Source organism: Quercus lobata, chromosome 1 (assembly GCF_001633185.2).
Source record: "Quercus lobata isolate SW786 chromosome 1, ValleyOak3.0 Primary Assembly, whole genome shotgun sequence".
In the NCBI taxonomy this organism is placed as follows: domain Eukaryota; kingdom Viridiplantae; phylum Streptophyta; class Magnoliopsida; order Fagales; family Fagaceae; genus Quercus; species Quercus lobata.
In genome coordinates this window covers 20,128,219-20,142,316 of record NC_044904.1, presented here as the reverse complement: position 1 = coordinate 20,142,316, position 14,098 = coordinate 20,128,219, and positions in this window count along the sequence as shown.

Below are 14,098 nucleotides of genomic sequence, written 5' to 3'. Positions count from 1 at the left end.
GCTATGAATTAGAAATAGGTTTTCCTTGTCTAGTCTAACTGTCATCGAAGAACACAAAGCTATCTCTCTCCATATATGGTTTCTGCTAGTATATCTTGTGGTTTGGATTGGGCTTTTTGTTGCGTATACATCTTGTTTGGGTGTAACACATGTTGTTGGGTATTAGGATCCTCAAGCAAACTAAAACTGTCTGTGTGGCCTCTTATTTTGAAGGACTACTATTACTTCAAATTCAACCATGCAAACACACTCTTTTACACAATGTATAAAATGCTGACATTTTTTAAATAGTAAAACTTGTTGCACACATGTCGGTTTATATAGGTGAAAAACGCAAGCAGTTGGTATGTATAATTAACGCTATCCTATTTTAAAAAGAGTATATTAACTAACATTCTTTGGACAATTGTTAAGGTGCATAAAATAAATTCAACCCACATTATGAAGCAATAAAATTAGCCAAAGTTTATAAAAAGTTAGAATTTCTTACTTAAAATAGCTTTATTGTCTTGAAATTTTTTCAGGTGTAACAATGGAATTTGAAAACTCTACCTTAACTGTTACTCTTAGGGCACACAGTAACACTAACACAATCCTTTTGAAAAATATTGAGGTTATTAGTGTTCATGTTTTAAACATGAAAAGAAATAGTATTTACAGTACTGTTAAACAATGTGAAATCATTATTAGCCTATTTTTAAATAGTAATTAAACTTAGCAAAAAGTACTGGTTAACCTCAAGGTCCTGAACGTTAAAAGTTTAATAAAAAAGCAATTAATTATACTGGTAGCGTCACTGAGAGATGGATGTGATTGTTTTCGGCTGGGACAGCAAAAATTGACCATTTATGCTTACAGACCGTTTCTGGAATGGATTATAATCAATAAACTGTGACATCTGTGGGTGCCATTGTAGTGTTCGATCTGCAATAACGAAGTAATTAACCTCAAGCTTCCAAATCCCTGAATGTGACAGTGATGACGCTAGTGCCAGACATAAGTGAAACATAAATTCGGCTCATCTCAAACCTTGAAAACTGAAAGATTAAGGGTATCCCGAAAAAGGGGGAAAAAATGGTAATAGGAAAAGTGAGATTAGGATTATACCTTTCCGATGCAATTACCCGGTAAGTGAGAGTTAAAAATATATTTATTTGACACTTATAAAAATCACTTTATTTATTTTACATCTTTATACCCAACATCAATGGATATATATTTTTAGCTATTTGATTAAAATAATACAAATAACTCATTAGAATAATAATAAAAACATCCACAAAAAAAAAAAAAAACACCAACCCAAATCCTCAATCTTTTTCCTCAACTCAGACCAAACAAAATCACTAATTACAAACAAAATCACTAATCACAAATAAAATCAAAAATCAAAAATTACAAACACAGCACAAACACGTTGTGGGTTGACGAGCTGGATATGCAAAAACCCAGCATAGATGAAGATGAAGATCGGCGCACTACAAAAAAACCGGTCTAAAGCTGCGTTTGAAAAATGCAGCTTAAGACCCCAAAGATGCGGCTATAGGCTTTGAGTCGCGTTTCCTATGGCCGCGTTTATAAACGTGGCCTAAAGTCCGCAGCTCAAAGCCTATAACCGCGTTTTTCAAAAACGCGGCTATAGGATTCGGCCTATAGCCGCGTTTTTGGAAACACAAAACGCGGCTATAGACCAGCTTTAAGCCGCGTCCGAAAACGCGGCTATAGGTTTTTTAAAAAACAAAAAAAAAAAAAAAAATTCTGGGTTTTTTTTTTCCCAGAAAATTCAAAATTGAAAAATCAAATATAAAAAATTCAAAATTAAACACAAATACAAAAAATTCAAAATCAAATACAAATCCAGAAAATTTAAAATCAAATACAACATGCACACAATACAAACACACCCAGAAAATTTTAAATTAAACACAATACAAACACGTGCACCCAGAAAATTAAAAATCAAACATAAACCCAGAAAATTCAAAATCAAACACAAACCTAGAAAATTAAAAATCAAACACAATTTACTCACAATACAAACACAACATACTCACAATACAAACACAACGAAAAAATTCAAAATCAAACAAAACGTGTTCCAAAATATAACACAAACCCATGAATCTCCTCTCATTCAACAAAACCAACCAAATCTAACACTAATTCCATTCAATAAAACAAAAGCACAAGCTCAGAATCAAAAAAGAACACAAACCTGTGAAGAAGGAAGAAAGAAAAAGGAACAAAAAAAAAAAAAGGTACCCAGATGTGAAGGAAGAAAGAAAAAGGAAAAAAAAAAAGAAAAAAAGAAGAAAGAACGAACCACCTGAAGAATGAAGAAAGAAAGGGAAAAGAAAGAAAAGAGAGTAAGTGGGGGTAGGTGGGAAAGTGGGGTGCAGGTGTGAAAGGTAGTGTACGTGGGAAGCTTCAGGAATTTTTTTTTTTTTTTTAAGCGCTACCTATAGCCGCGTTTTTAAAGGTGACCCGTAGCCGCGTTTTTAAATCACAAAAACACAGGTACAGGTTACCTATAACTGCGTTTTTTAAAAAACGCGGCTGTAGGTAACCTTTAGCCGGCTTTTGAAACACAAAAACGCGGCTATAAGTCCACCTTAAAAAATTATTCGGTTGGACGTATAGCTGCGTTTTTTAAAACGCGGCTACAGCTTATCTTTAGGTGCGTTTTAAGTTAGCTATAGTGGCGTTTTTACAAAATGCGGCTGTAGCATGTGGCTTTAGCCGCGTTTCAAGGAAACCCGGCTATAGATCCCTTATAGCTGCGTTTTTTGTAAACGCGGCTAAAAAAAAATGCGGCTATAGCCCGCGTTTTTTGTAGTGGCGATGGGGCACAGATGAAGATGAAGATCGGCGGAAACCCAGCACAGATGAAGATGAAGATTGGTAGAAACCCAATAGCTGGGTCGGCAGAAACCCAGAAATCAAGCTCCAACAGAGCTGAGGGATGAGGGAGATGAGGGAGGCACTAGACGGTTAGAGAGAAAAAAAAATGAGGAGGAAAAAAGAAGAAAGAAGGGAAGCCATAGAGAGAGAGAGAAGGAAAGAAAGAAAAAAGAAAATTTTTGTTTAATGAGAGCAAAGAGAGAAGTTAATAAAATATATATATTTTTTAGCTTCTTGCTACAGTGCACAACCATAAATAGTTGTTCTATAACCTCCTTTCATCAAGGAGTTTAAAACTTATAACTTCAAGATGTTTATTAACCAAAAGGTTTATACCAATTAAGAGTTATTTAGAAATTATTATTCACCATAACATCTTTCACAAATAAAATTCTTAAGACAAGAGTTTTCATTTATCATTTAAATGTGGGCCACATAAGTTTTTTTAAAATCTGACATTAGATACAAAATTATCAAATTGTATCTATATATTACTTTATAGTGAAAATTTTGAAAATTTGTAAGTTTGAAATTTTCTGACAATGTAAATAGACAATTTAATTACAATGCAATCAATGAATTCTTTAAATCACGAATGATCCAAAATTTTACAATAAAAAAGGTCATTGAATATTTTTTAGGGGGGCCAATTTTTAGTTTTGTTGGCCAAACCCTTCAAAATTTTAGTAAGTATATATACTATATATTTAAAAATAAAAATAAAATTTGGGGGGCCATGGCCCTTACAAGCTTACACTTAGTTCCACCCCAGCAATTACCAATTCCTACTCACATTTTTTTTTTTTTTTTACCACTTTCAATTTTTACCTTTTTTTTTTTTTTTTTTTCACTTTATTTATTCAATTGTTGGGATTGAAAGATTATTTTTCAACTCTCAATCTCAGCCATTGAAAGCTATTGCATTATGTGCAATCTCAATATGAAAAAGTGAGGTTAGTTGGGATGAACTGTGATTAGAGTCGGATTTGAGTTATTCAAGACTTCAACCTACTAAAATTAGAGAAGGGTATGAGAAGTCAATCTTAAATAATAAAAAAAGTATTTTAGGACCTCAATAAAATCAACGCCTATTTTTTTTTAACTATCCTATGTTGTAGATTGTAACTGGCTGCTTGTCAATTTTACATAAATGCACAGCTTTTTTATTTTTTATTTTTTATATAACTTACAGTGAACTACATCATATTTTGATGCAAGTAGGTATGAAATTAGTTGTGATCCTATAATTTTTCAAAATTAAAAAAAATCCAAACGGCTAATTATGGAGAAGAACAAAACATGCAACTGTCCAAGTACCTGAATACACATGAAGGTTAAAGGTGGTGCTCGTACAGTTTGAAATTGTCTCAAATTTTTAATTTAAATTGATTATGTTTGTTTGTTTGTTTTTTTTTGTTTTTGTTTTTGTTTGTTTGTTTGTTTTTTTTTTTTTTTTGGTGAAATGTAAGTTTATTTCTTATCCACTATGAAAAGTATTCTTTATTCACCAAAAAGAGATATTCCTTGCCCACGAAGGAATATATATTGAACTTTTAATTATAAATAGACAATAATTTTACACAAGTTTGGTATCTTTACTCAATGGTCCTCCCACAGGAAAAGAGACTTTGACACATGCATTTATATATGCCTACATGTGACATAACATGATCATGGCTTGTAGCAAGATCTTGAATTGCCACGTGACTTCAATGAGACTTGACAAATTCTCACTTATGCAAAGTGATTAAGTCTCTACAAAAAAGTTTCAAACACATATACATTTAGATTATGTTAAAGTAGAATTCTATCTATCAATTAAAATATAGATTATAAAAATGAAGTTTTAATAGTATAACCTTGCCCATAAATAAAACTTGGAATTAAATAGTTAAAAAAAAATTGGCTAGATTCTGAAAGAATGTCACGTGCATACTTGTTTATTAAAATTATAGAACATATGGCATATGGGCTCTTTTTCTAAGAAAATTATAACACATTTTTATTAATATATCTAACATTTTTTTCAAAGAAAATTAAGTAGCTTTTCCATAAAAGAACCACAAAATGGCTAATTTCATATTTTCGTGATATCTCAATTTAAGCTTGATTCTTGCTAGTAAACAGTGAAATTGAAAGAGAATTTCATGCTTGTTAATATTTATTTAATAAGATGGTTTAATTTTCAACCAAAGCTTGGTTAAACTCGATTTAACTTGTATAGATCAACCAAACTTAGTTTTAACTTGTGAAGAGCCACATTTAATCAGTAGACCTTCAATTAATTTGGTCGACTGTGTGATTGCAGACCATCAGTAAAATGGGTTGTTAGTAACCATTACACACATTAATGATCCGGTTCTAATTTCCTTAACAAGGTTTAGACGTTACGGGCTTCAGCAGACAGCCTCAGACAGCTAAGCTGACCATTGTAAAACTGTTACAAGACTTTAAACAAGGATATAATGGCATTCGACAGGCTATTCAAAGCCTCCAAAGTTTGGCACAATAAGTGCCCCGAGCATTTATTCACAGACATGCTATATAAGGCAAACAACAACAAGTGAGCAAGGATGAATGCATACACTTATGCACTATACTCAGACTATCTCTTACTTTGTTCTGTTTTTCAAGGAGATAAACTGACTTAAGCATCGGAGGCTCCCTTGGGACCCTAAGTGCCCTCTTACATTGTTTCTTTGAAACAGGTACTGACGGTCATCCATACCAGTGACGAGGAGCATACTGACAAGTGGCAGTTTTCTACTTCATCAGTTTGGCGCCGTCTGTGGGAAATGATTGAGTTGCAATTCTTTCTGGCAAGTCATTGTATCTCTATCGACAAAGTTCTTCGAGACACATGGACACTTTCACTTCATCACCTCCTACGGATTCAATCGTCATGGTTGAGTAGATCCGAGCTCGGACATTCGATGGCCAAGAGTTGATGAAGCAAAACACAAAATTCAAATAGCAAGGATGTCTCGAGAACCGAGGACATCCTAAGAATAGCAACGCTTCTCCGATGTGACATGATCGGAACAATGACGAAGACCACAGCCCAAGCAGCGACAAAGCGAACTGAGGACATCCTAAGAATAGCAACGCTTCTCTGGTGTGACATGATCGAAACAATGATGAAGACCATAGCCCAAGCAGCAGCAAAGCCATCTTTGAACAAACCAGGCAGACCATGCCCAATAAGGATCAGATGTTGAAAGGCATGAGAAAAGAGTTGGATGAGGTCAAAAGTGCCACAAACTCACCTTTCATTGCCAAGGTACTCAAGTGCCCTCTTCCCCTCAAGTTTAAACTTCCACAATTGGAGGTTTACGATGGCACGAAAGATCCTCTTGATCACGTTGGTGCATTCAAAACAATCCTAGACCTTCAGCAAACACCAGACGAGGTGAAATGCAGATCCTTCCTAGCCAACCTCAAGGGGGTTGCTAGAGAATGGTTCAGCAAGTTACCAATGGCCTCAATTGATAACTTTGAGCAGTTAAGCGACTCCTTTGTTTGTCACTTCATTGGAGGCTAGCGGCACAAAAGGCTCACTGCATACTTGCTGACCATAAAGAAGCAAGAAGGAGAAACCTTAAGGGAGTATGCGAGGTGTTTTAACGAAGCGGTGTTAGAAATTGACAAGGGCGATGACCAAGTTATAATGACGACCTTTCAGGCAGGGTTGGTCAACCTAGATCACATTTTATCTCTAGGAAAAACTACATCGATGCCAATGACAGATCTGTTGTTCAAAACCCAGAAGTATGTGAATGAGGAAGATGTCTTGGCCGCCAAGAGCTTAACAGGCAAACGAAAGAAGGACGAGGAGATTGATTTGCAGAATAGAAAGAAGGACCATAAATTCAATCCTTTAGATAGTCGAGCTAGCAAGGCTAGTCCAAAGACTGTAAAGAAGAGATTGAACTTGACTCCTTTACTGATGCCTATTGATAAGATTCTCATGCAAATCAAGACGATCCAACCCTGAAGTGGCCAAAGCCCTTAAGCTTAAGGCCAAAGGGCAAATTTTTTTTGGAAGTACTACCGATTCCACGAAGGTAATGGTCATTCCACTGACGAATGTTGTGAACTAAAGGGGCAAATTGAGGAACTCATCTAGAGAGGAGTTCATAAAAAAGGAATATCAGCCTAGACCAATGAAAGATGGCGTGTCCAATGACGACTAGAAGGAAGAACGGGATCATCCAAAACCAACAGTAGGGGAATTCAGATGATTACTGGAGGACCACACCGGAGGTTCATCCACGACCCTGAAGAAGGCTTATCAGAGGCAAGCCAACTATGTCCATGTGACTTAGCCAGTGACGAAATTTTATTAAAGCGTTTCTTTGGAGCATTTCTTTTCAATCAAGTTATTTCCCTTACAATCCCTTTATTAAGGTGAATGAAATAAAAGAGCTTCCAAGCTATTCAAATGCGTGATTGTTCAAAAGTAATATAAGCTCCAAGGACGTTAATCAAAGCTCCACTATCAGGCACAAAGATTTAGAAGCAAGTCCATGATACAGACTCTACCGATGAGCATAAAGCTTGATGAACCAGAAATTTGTGGTCGTCATTATATGTAGATTGTCATTCACCCAGAGAAGACGTTACGCATTTATTATGCACATTAATGACGAAACGTAATGGACGGAGCAACGGCCATAGAATGAGTTGTGATCTCTAGACAAAGATTTTGTAACGCACTAATCATTGAGCATAAATGCAGCACATCATTGCCCATTAATGAGGCACATAACTATAAAAGAGAAGATAACAGAAGTTAAAGGTACACACAAATACTCTATGAAATCACTTTCAACTCATTTTTCACTCTAGAATCTTTCTCCTTTACTGACTTAAGCATTGGAGGCGGTTTGGCTGACGCCACACCAGCGTGTTACTCTTCCCCTTAGTCCATTTTGCAGGATTCTCACCTACAGAGACGACCCCATTCATAGCATCGTCCATTCACTATGACGAGGAGCTCAACTATTGATTTTTTGCATCATCAGTTTGGCGCCGTCTGTGGGGATGCTAATCATTCAAGCCATCTTTCCCAGTGACAAAAGAGTTCCTTGAAGTACGAGATGGAAGCAAAAACTGGACCTTAGCCAAATGCTGTGCAACAACTATAAATCCAAGCCCTTTTGGCCAACGTGGATGAGCTGACTTGCCAGAATGAAGAACTGCATAAAACAATGGAGTTTCAAAATGCAGAACGTTGGTGGATAGGTGAAAACCAAAACGAAGAAGAATCAAACTCTCAAGCCAATAGGCTAGACAAAACTTTAGGAGAAGATTCCACTAGGGTGGAGAATGAGCTCCGCAACATGAGAAAGGAGGTGGATGAACTAAAAAGCGCCATAAAGGATAAAGGTAAAGAGAATCTAGATGGGTGATTTGAAGGACGGACTCACCATTCACCAATGAAGTGCTAAATCGTCCCCTCCCACCAAAATTTCGTCTCCCACAATTGGAGTCATATGACGGTTCCAAGTATCCCTTGGATCACATCGAATCGTTCAAGACGCTGATGTTGTTGTAGATGACCCCAGACGAAGTGATGTGTAGGGCATTTCCAATCACACTAAAAGGAGCGGCTAGAGTATGGTTAAGCAAAATGCCCTCAGGAACTGTTGCAAACTATGAACAACTTAGCAAGGGTTTTGTTTATCATTTCATTGAGGGGCAAAGACATAAAAAACCAACTGGCCATCTTCTTAACATTCAGTAAGCAGAAAGAGAATCACTAAGATAGTACGTCACTCGATTCAATAAGGAACTGTTGCAAGTAGTTGAAGCTGAAGATCAAGTCATCTTAACCACCTTCCAAGTAGGGTTGTTGCCAGGGGATTTCTTCTTCTCAATCACTAAAAGTCCACCAAAAACAGTTGCGGAGTTGCTCCGTAAGGCTCAGAAGTACATGAATGCAGAAGATGCGGTGCTTGCAAAGGAAATGAAGGGAAATAGGAAGAGAGACGAAGGAACAAGCAGTAATCGCGATAAGAAGAAGGAGACACAAAGTGTTGGGCAGGCCACAGGGAAAAAGAAGGAGCTTCCAGACAGGAAACCCAAGTTCACCAACTTCACTCCTCTAATAATGCCAATTGAGCAGGTCCTTATGTAGATAAGAGATGATCCTTCCCTACAATGGCCCAAGCCAATTAGCACTCCATTAGAAAGAAGAGACAAGAGCAAGTACTATAGATTCCACTAGGACCACAGGCATTGTACTGATGAGTGTAAACATTTGAAAGACTAAGTGGAAACTTTAATTTGGCAAGGGAAGTTGTAGAAGTACATTAGAAAGATGGAACCACACAGGTACCAACGAAGGGATGACCAAGACAGAACTCTGGAGATAGGGGATACCAAACCCCTTGCAGGAGAAATAAAGACAATCTCGGGAGGACTAACAGTAGGTGGAACATTGAAGTCCTTGAAAAAGGCACAAAGAAGGGAAATAAACAGCGTCCATTCACAGCTCCCTCCAATGAAGATGCTAAAGAATGATGAGCTTGATATTGTCTTCTCAAAGAGAGACGGTCGTGGCATCAGGCAACTCCATGACGTTCCACTAGTAATTATGCTTAGAGTGGAAGAATTCAACATCCACCGGGTGCTCATTGACAATGGAAGCTCAGCAAATATCATCTACTTGCTTGCGTTTCAGCAAATGAAGCTGGATAAGAAAAGGACCAGGCCATTCACCTCGCCTCTAGTAAGCTTCACAGGGGATAGAATCGTCCTTAGGGGCATCGTCACTCTAATTGTGATCGCAGGAACTTACCCAGCACAGGTCAACAAGGAAATTGATTACCTTATAGTTGATTGCCCTTCAACATACAACATCATCTTGGGAAAACCTGCACTCAATAGACTAAGAGTAGTGACTTCAACATATCACTTGAAGGAGAAGTTTCCAACAGCTAATGGAGTAGGAGAAATTAGAGGAGACCAAGTTCTAGCAAGAGAGTGCTATCAAGCTGCCCTAGCATTGGGAGAGAACCACACATAGGTAATCAATGACTAGAACTGTGTGTCGTTTTCACAAACTTGAATAAGGCCTGCCCAAAAGACAGCTTGCTCAGGAGATTCGACGAAAGGTATTGAAGATCGGAACAACACTCCCAACTTTTGAGAAAGAGAAAATGATCTCCTTCTTAAAGGAAAACCAAGATGTTTTTGCCTGGAAACACGAGGATATACCTGGGATTGATGGGAAGATCATACAGCATCGTCTCAACGTCAACCTAGAATGCAAACCTGTACAGTAGAAGCGGAGAATATTTGCATCAGAACACAACAAAATTGTAACTGAAGAAGTAGAGAAGCTGCTGAAAGCTGATTTGATCAGGGAATTCTTCTATCCAGATTGGCTAGAAAACGTGGTCAAGGTAAAGAAGAGCAACGATAAGTGGAGAATGTGTGTTGATTTCATAGACCTAAATAAGGTCTGCCCAAAAGACAGCTTCCCCAGGAGATTCAATGAAGGTATTGAAAATCAAAACAGCACTCCCAACTTCTGAGAAAGAGAAAATGATCTCCTTCTTAAGGGCAAACCAAGATATTTTCGCTTGGAAACATAAGGATATGCCCGGGATTGATAGGAAGATCATACAGCATCGTCTCAACGTTAACCCAGAATGCAAACCTGTACAGTAGAAGCAAAGAATATTTGCACCAAAATGCAACAAAGTTGTAATTGAAGAAGTAGAGAAGCTACTGGAAGCTGATTTCATCAGGGAAGTCTTCTATCCAGATTGGTTGGCAAACGTGGTCATGGTAAAGAAGAGCAACGGTAAGTGGAGAATGTGAGTCGATTTCACAGACCTGAATAAGGCCTACCCAAAAGACAGCTTCCCCTTATTAAGGATTGACCAGCTGGTAGATTCAACTGCTGGACACAAGCTCTTGAGTTTCATGGATGCATTCTCTGGATGCAACCAAATTCTTATGAACAAAGACGATTAGGAGAAGACCTTGTTCGTCACTAGCCAAGGGTTATACTGCTATAAGGTCATGCCTTTTGGACTGAAGAACGCAGGAGTCACCTACCAAAGATTGGTGAATCGTATTTTCTCTCACTAGATTGGGAGGAATGTGGAGGTGTACGTGGATGATATGTTGGTGAAAAGTAAGGACGAAGCCAACCACTTGGACGATTTAAAAGAGACCTTCAGCACACTAAGAAAGTACAATATGAAGTTAAACCCTGAAAAATGCATTTTTGCTGTTGCTTCAGGAAAATTCTTGGGATTCATGGTGTCCCAACGAGATATAGAAGAAAATCTAGATAAAGTAAAAGCAATAATTGAGGTCAAATCACCAAAGATAGTAAAGGAGGTGCAGAGCTTGATAGGAAAGGTTGTAGCCTTAAACATATTCGTCTTTAGGGCAACAGACAAGTACATGCCATTCTTCAAGGTATTAAAAAGAGTTTTTTAGTGGATTGACGAATACGAGGAAGCCCTTGCCAAGTTAAAAGAGTACCTGATGAAGCCACCTCTACTAAGCCCCTTGGTGATGGGAGAAAAGCTGTACCTCTAGTAGTATCCAACACTACAGTAAGTTCAGCATTGATTAGAGAAGAAGGGAACATCTAGAAGTCAGTTTATTATACCAGCCAGGCATTTTTAGGAGCAGAAGTAAGTTACCCAAGGATGGAAAAGATAGCTTTCGCATTATTGGTCGCCTCTAAAAAACTCCGTCCTTACTTCTAAGCACACCCCATTGTCGTCATGACAGACCAGCCCATAAGAAAGACGATGAACAAGATAAACGCAGCGGGACAACTCATTCAATGGGCAATTGAATTGGGCCAATTTGACATCGAATATCGACCTCGAGCAACAATTAAAGCCCAGGTACTGGCAAACTTCACTGTAAAATTCACTTACCCCTGTAAGAAAGAAGAATCCCCCATGGAAATATGGACGGTCCAAATAGATGGGTCAACCATGAAGAAAGCGGGAGGAGTAGGAGTAGTTCTTATACCTCCAGAAGGAGAAACATTTAAATATGCAGTCAGATTGCAGTTCCTAGCAACAAACAACGAGGCAGAGTATGAGGTATTGTTGATAGGGCTAAGCCTAGCAAAAGCTCTAGGAGCAAAGAGTCTCATCGCCCAAGCTGATTCTTAGTTAATAATAGGATAAGCGAAGGGAGATTATGAAGCCAAAAAAGAAAGGATGCAGAAATAAAAAATCGTCCAATGATTCTCACAACATTTTGACAGTTTAAACTTTGTGCAAATCCCTCGAGCCAAAAATGCAAAAGCTAATTTTCTAGCAAGATTGGCCTTGTTAGACGATTACAATGTGACCTCCGAACTATGTGTAGAGAGAAGGGGGTAGCCAAGTACAGAAGGTGAACAAGTCCTAACAATAAAAGAATAAGACGAGTGGATGGCTCCCATCGTCCGTTACTTGAAAGAAGGATGGCTCCCTGAAGATGAAACAAAAGCAAGGAAGATACAGATCAAAGCAGCTCGCTTCGTCATTATTGACGACGTGTTGTATAGATGAGGATATTCGCTCCGATATCTAAGATGCGTTAGTTCAGAAGAAGCAGATTATGTGCTCCGCGAGATACATGGGGGAACCTATGGAAACCATGCTAGGGCAAGATTCTTAGTAGGAAAAGCGCTCGGAGTAGGATATTACTAGCCAACCCTACAGAAAGACGCATACAACATCGTTAGAGCATGTGACAAGTGTCAACGCTTCGTAAATGTCTAGAAAAGACCAGGAGAGACGATGACACCCATCTCCTCACCATGGCCCTTTGCCTAATTGGAAATTGATATTATGGGTCCATTCCTTCTAAGGAAGAAGCAACTTAGATTTCTAATAGTTGCAATTGATTACTTCACAAAATGGGTAGAAGTAGAGCCAGTGATGACGATAACAAAGGCTAAAGTCACAAGTTTTGTGTGGAAAAATATCATTTGCAGGTTTGGAGTCCCACATGTCATAATATCAGGCAATAGAGTCAAGAGTCACTATTCTTCTTCAAGACACCCTCAGGCCAATGGCTAGATAGAAGTGACGAACAAAAGCTTGTTCAAAATTTTCAGAACTAGGCTTGAGAGGGCAAAGGGGGCATGGCCTGAAGAACTACAAAATGTCCTTTGGGCATATAAGACGACCACAAGAGTTCCAACAGGAGAAACACCATTCAGATTGACATTTGGCACTAAGGCCATCATATTGGTGGAAGTAGGATTGACGAGCTACTTAGTTAAAACATATGAAGACCAGAAGAATCAGCAGGAGCTTAACAGCAATATGGACCTAATTGACGAAGTCAGAGAAGAAGCTATGAAGCGAATGGCCAAGCACAAGGAAGCAATAGCCAGATACTATAACAGAAAGGTTAAGGTGAGAAGGTTCAACATAGGAGACCTTGTCCTTAGGAAGGTGTCACAGGCAAAAAAGGACCCATCCCAAGGAAAATTGGGACCAACCTAGGAAAGCCCCAAGCTAATCCGTCATTCTAGAGAAGGCTCCTACTACCCGAAGTCTCTAGACGACTAGGAACTGTCTCGACCATGGAACATAGAACATTTGAAGAAATACTACTAGTAAGGAATGCTTTACATTTCAAGTTGCCTAATCTTCATATCAGTATGTATGGCAATCATCACTTTCGTCATTCATAAGATTAGTCATTCATAAGATCAATAATACATGAAATCATTATCCATGCGTATTCATCAATGATTATCCATGAACCGTCATGTGCAATACGTATTTATCAATGATTATCCATGATCTATCACTACCAAATTGTGTACAACATTTAGGAGTCGTCCTTGGGAGACGTCTCAAGGACCTCTGTCATTAAAATTTCAAACCAAAAGCTATTCACGCACAGCCAACGGCATCGTAGCCATCGAAGTTGTTGATACACAACTACCAAAGTCGACTAAATCAGAGTTGTTTGAACACAATCAATATAATCGTAACAAAAAATGGTTAACCTAAAAGACGCTCCAATACCACGACTCTAAGTCATGAGTAAGGCGCAACATCGTCATTCAAACATGACTCAAGAAAAAGCTGTTCAAACACAGCTAAAAAATACTATGTTGTTTAAACATAACTAAGATCGTCATTCAAACATGACTTGAGAAAAAGCTGTTGAAACACAGCAAAAAAATTCTAAGTTGTTCAAACACAAA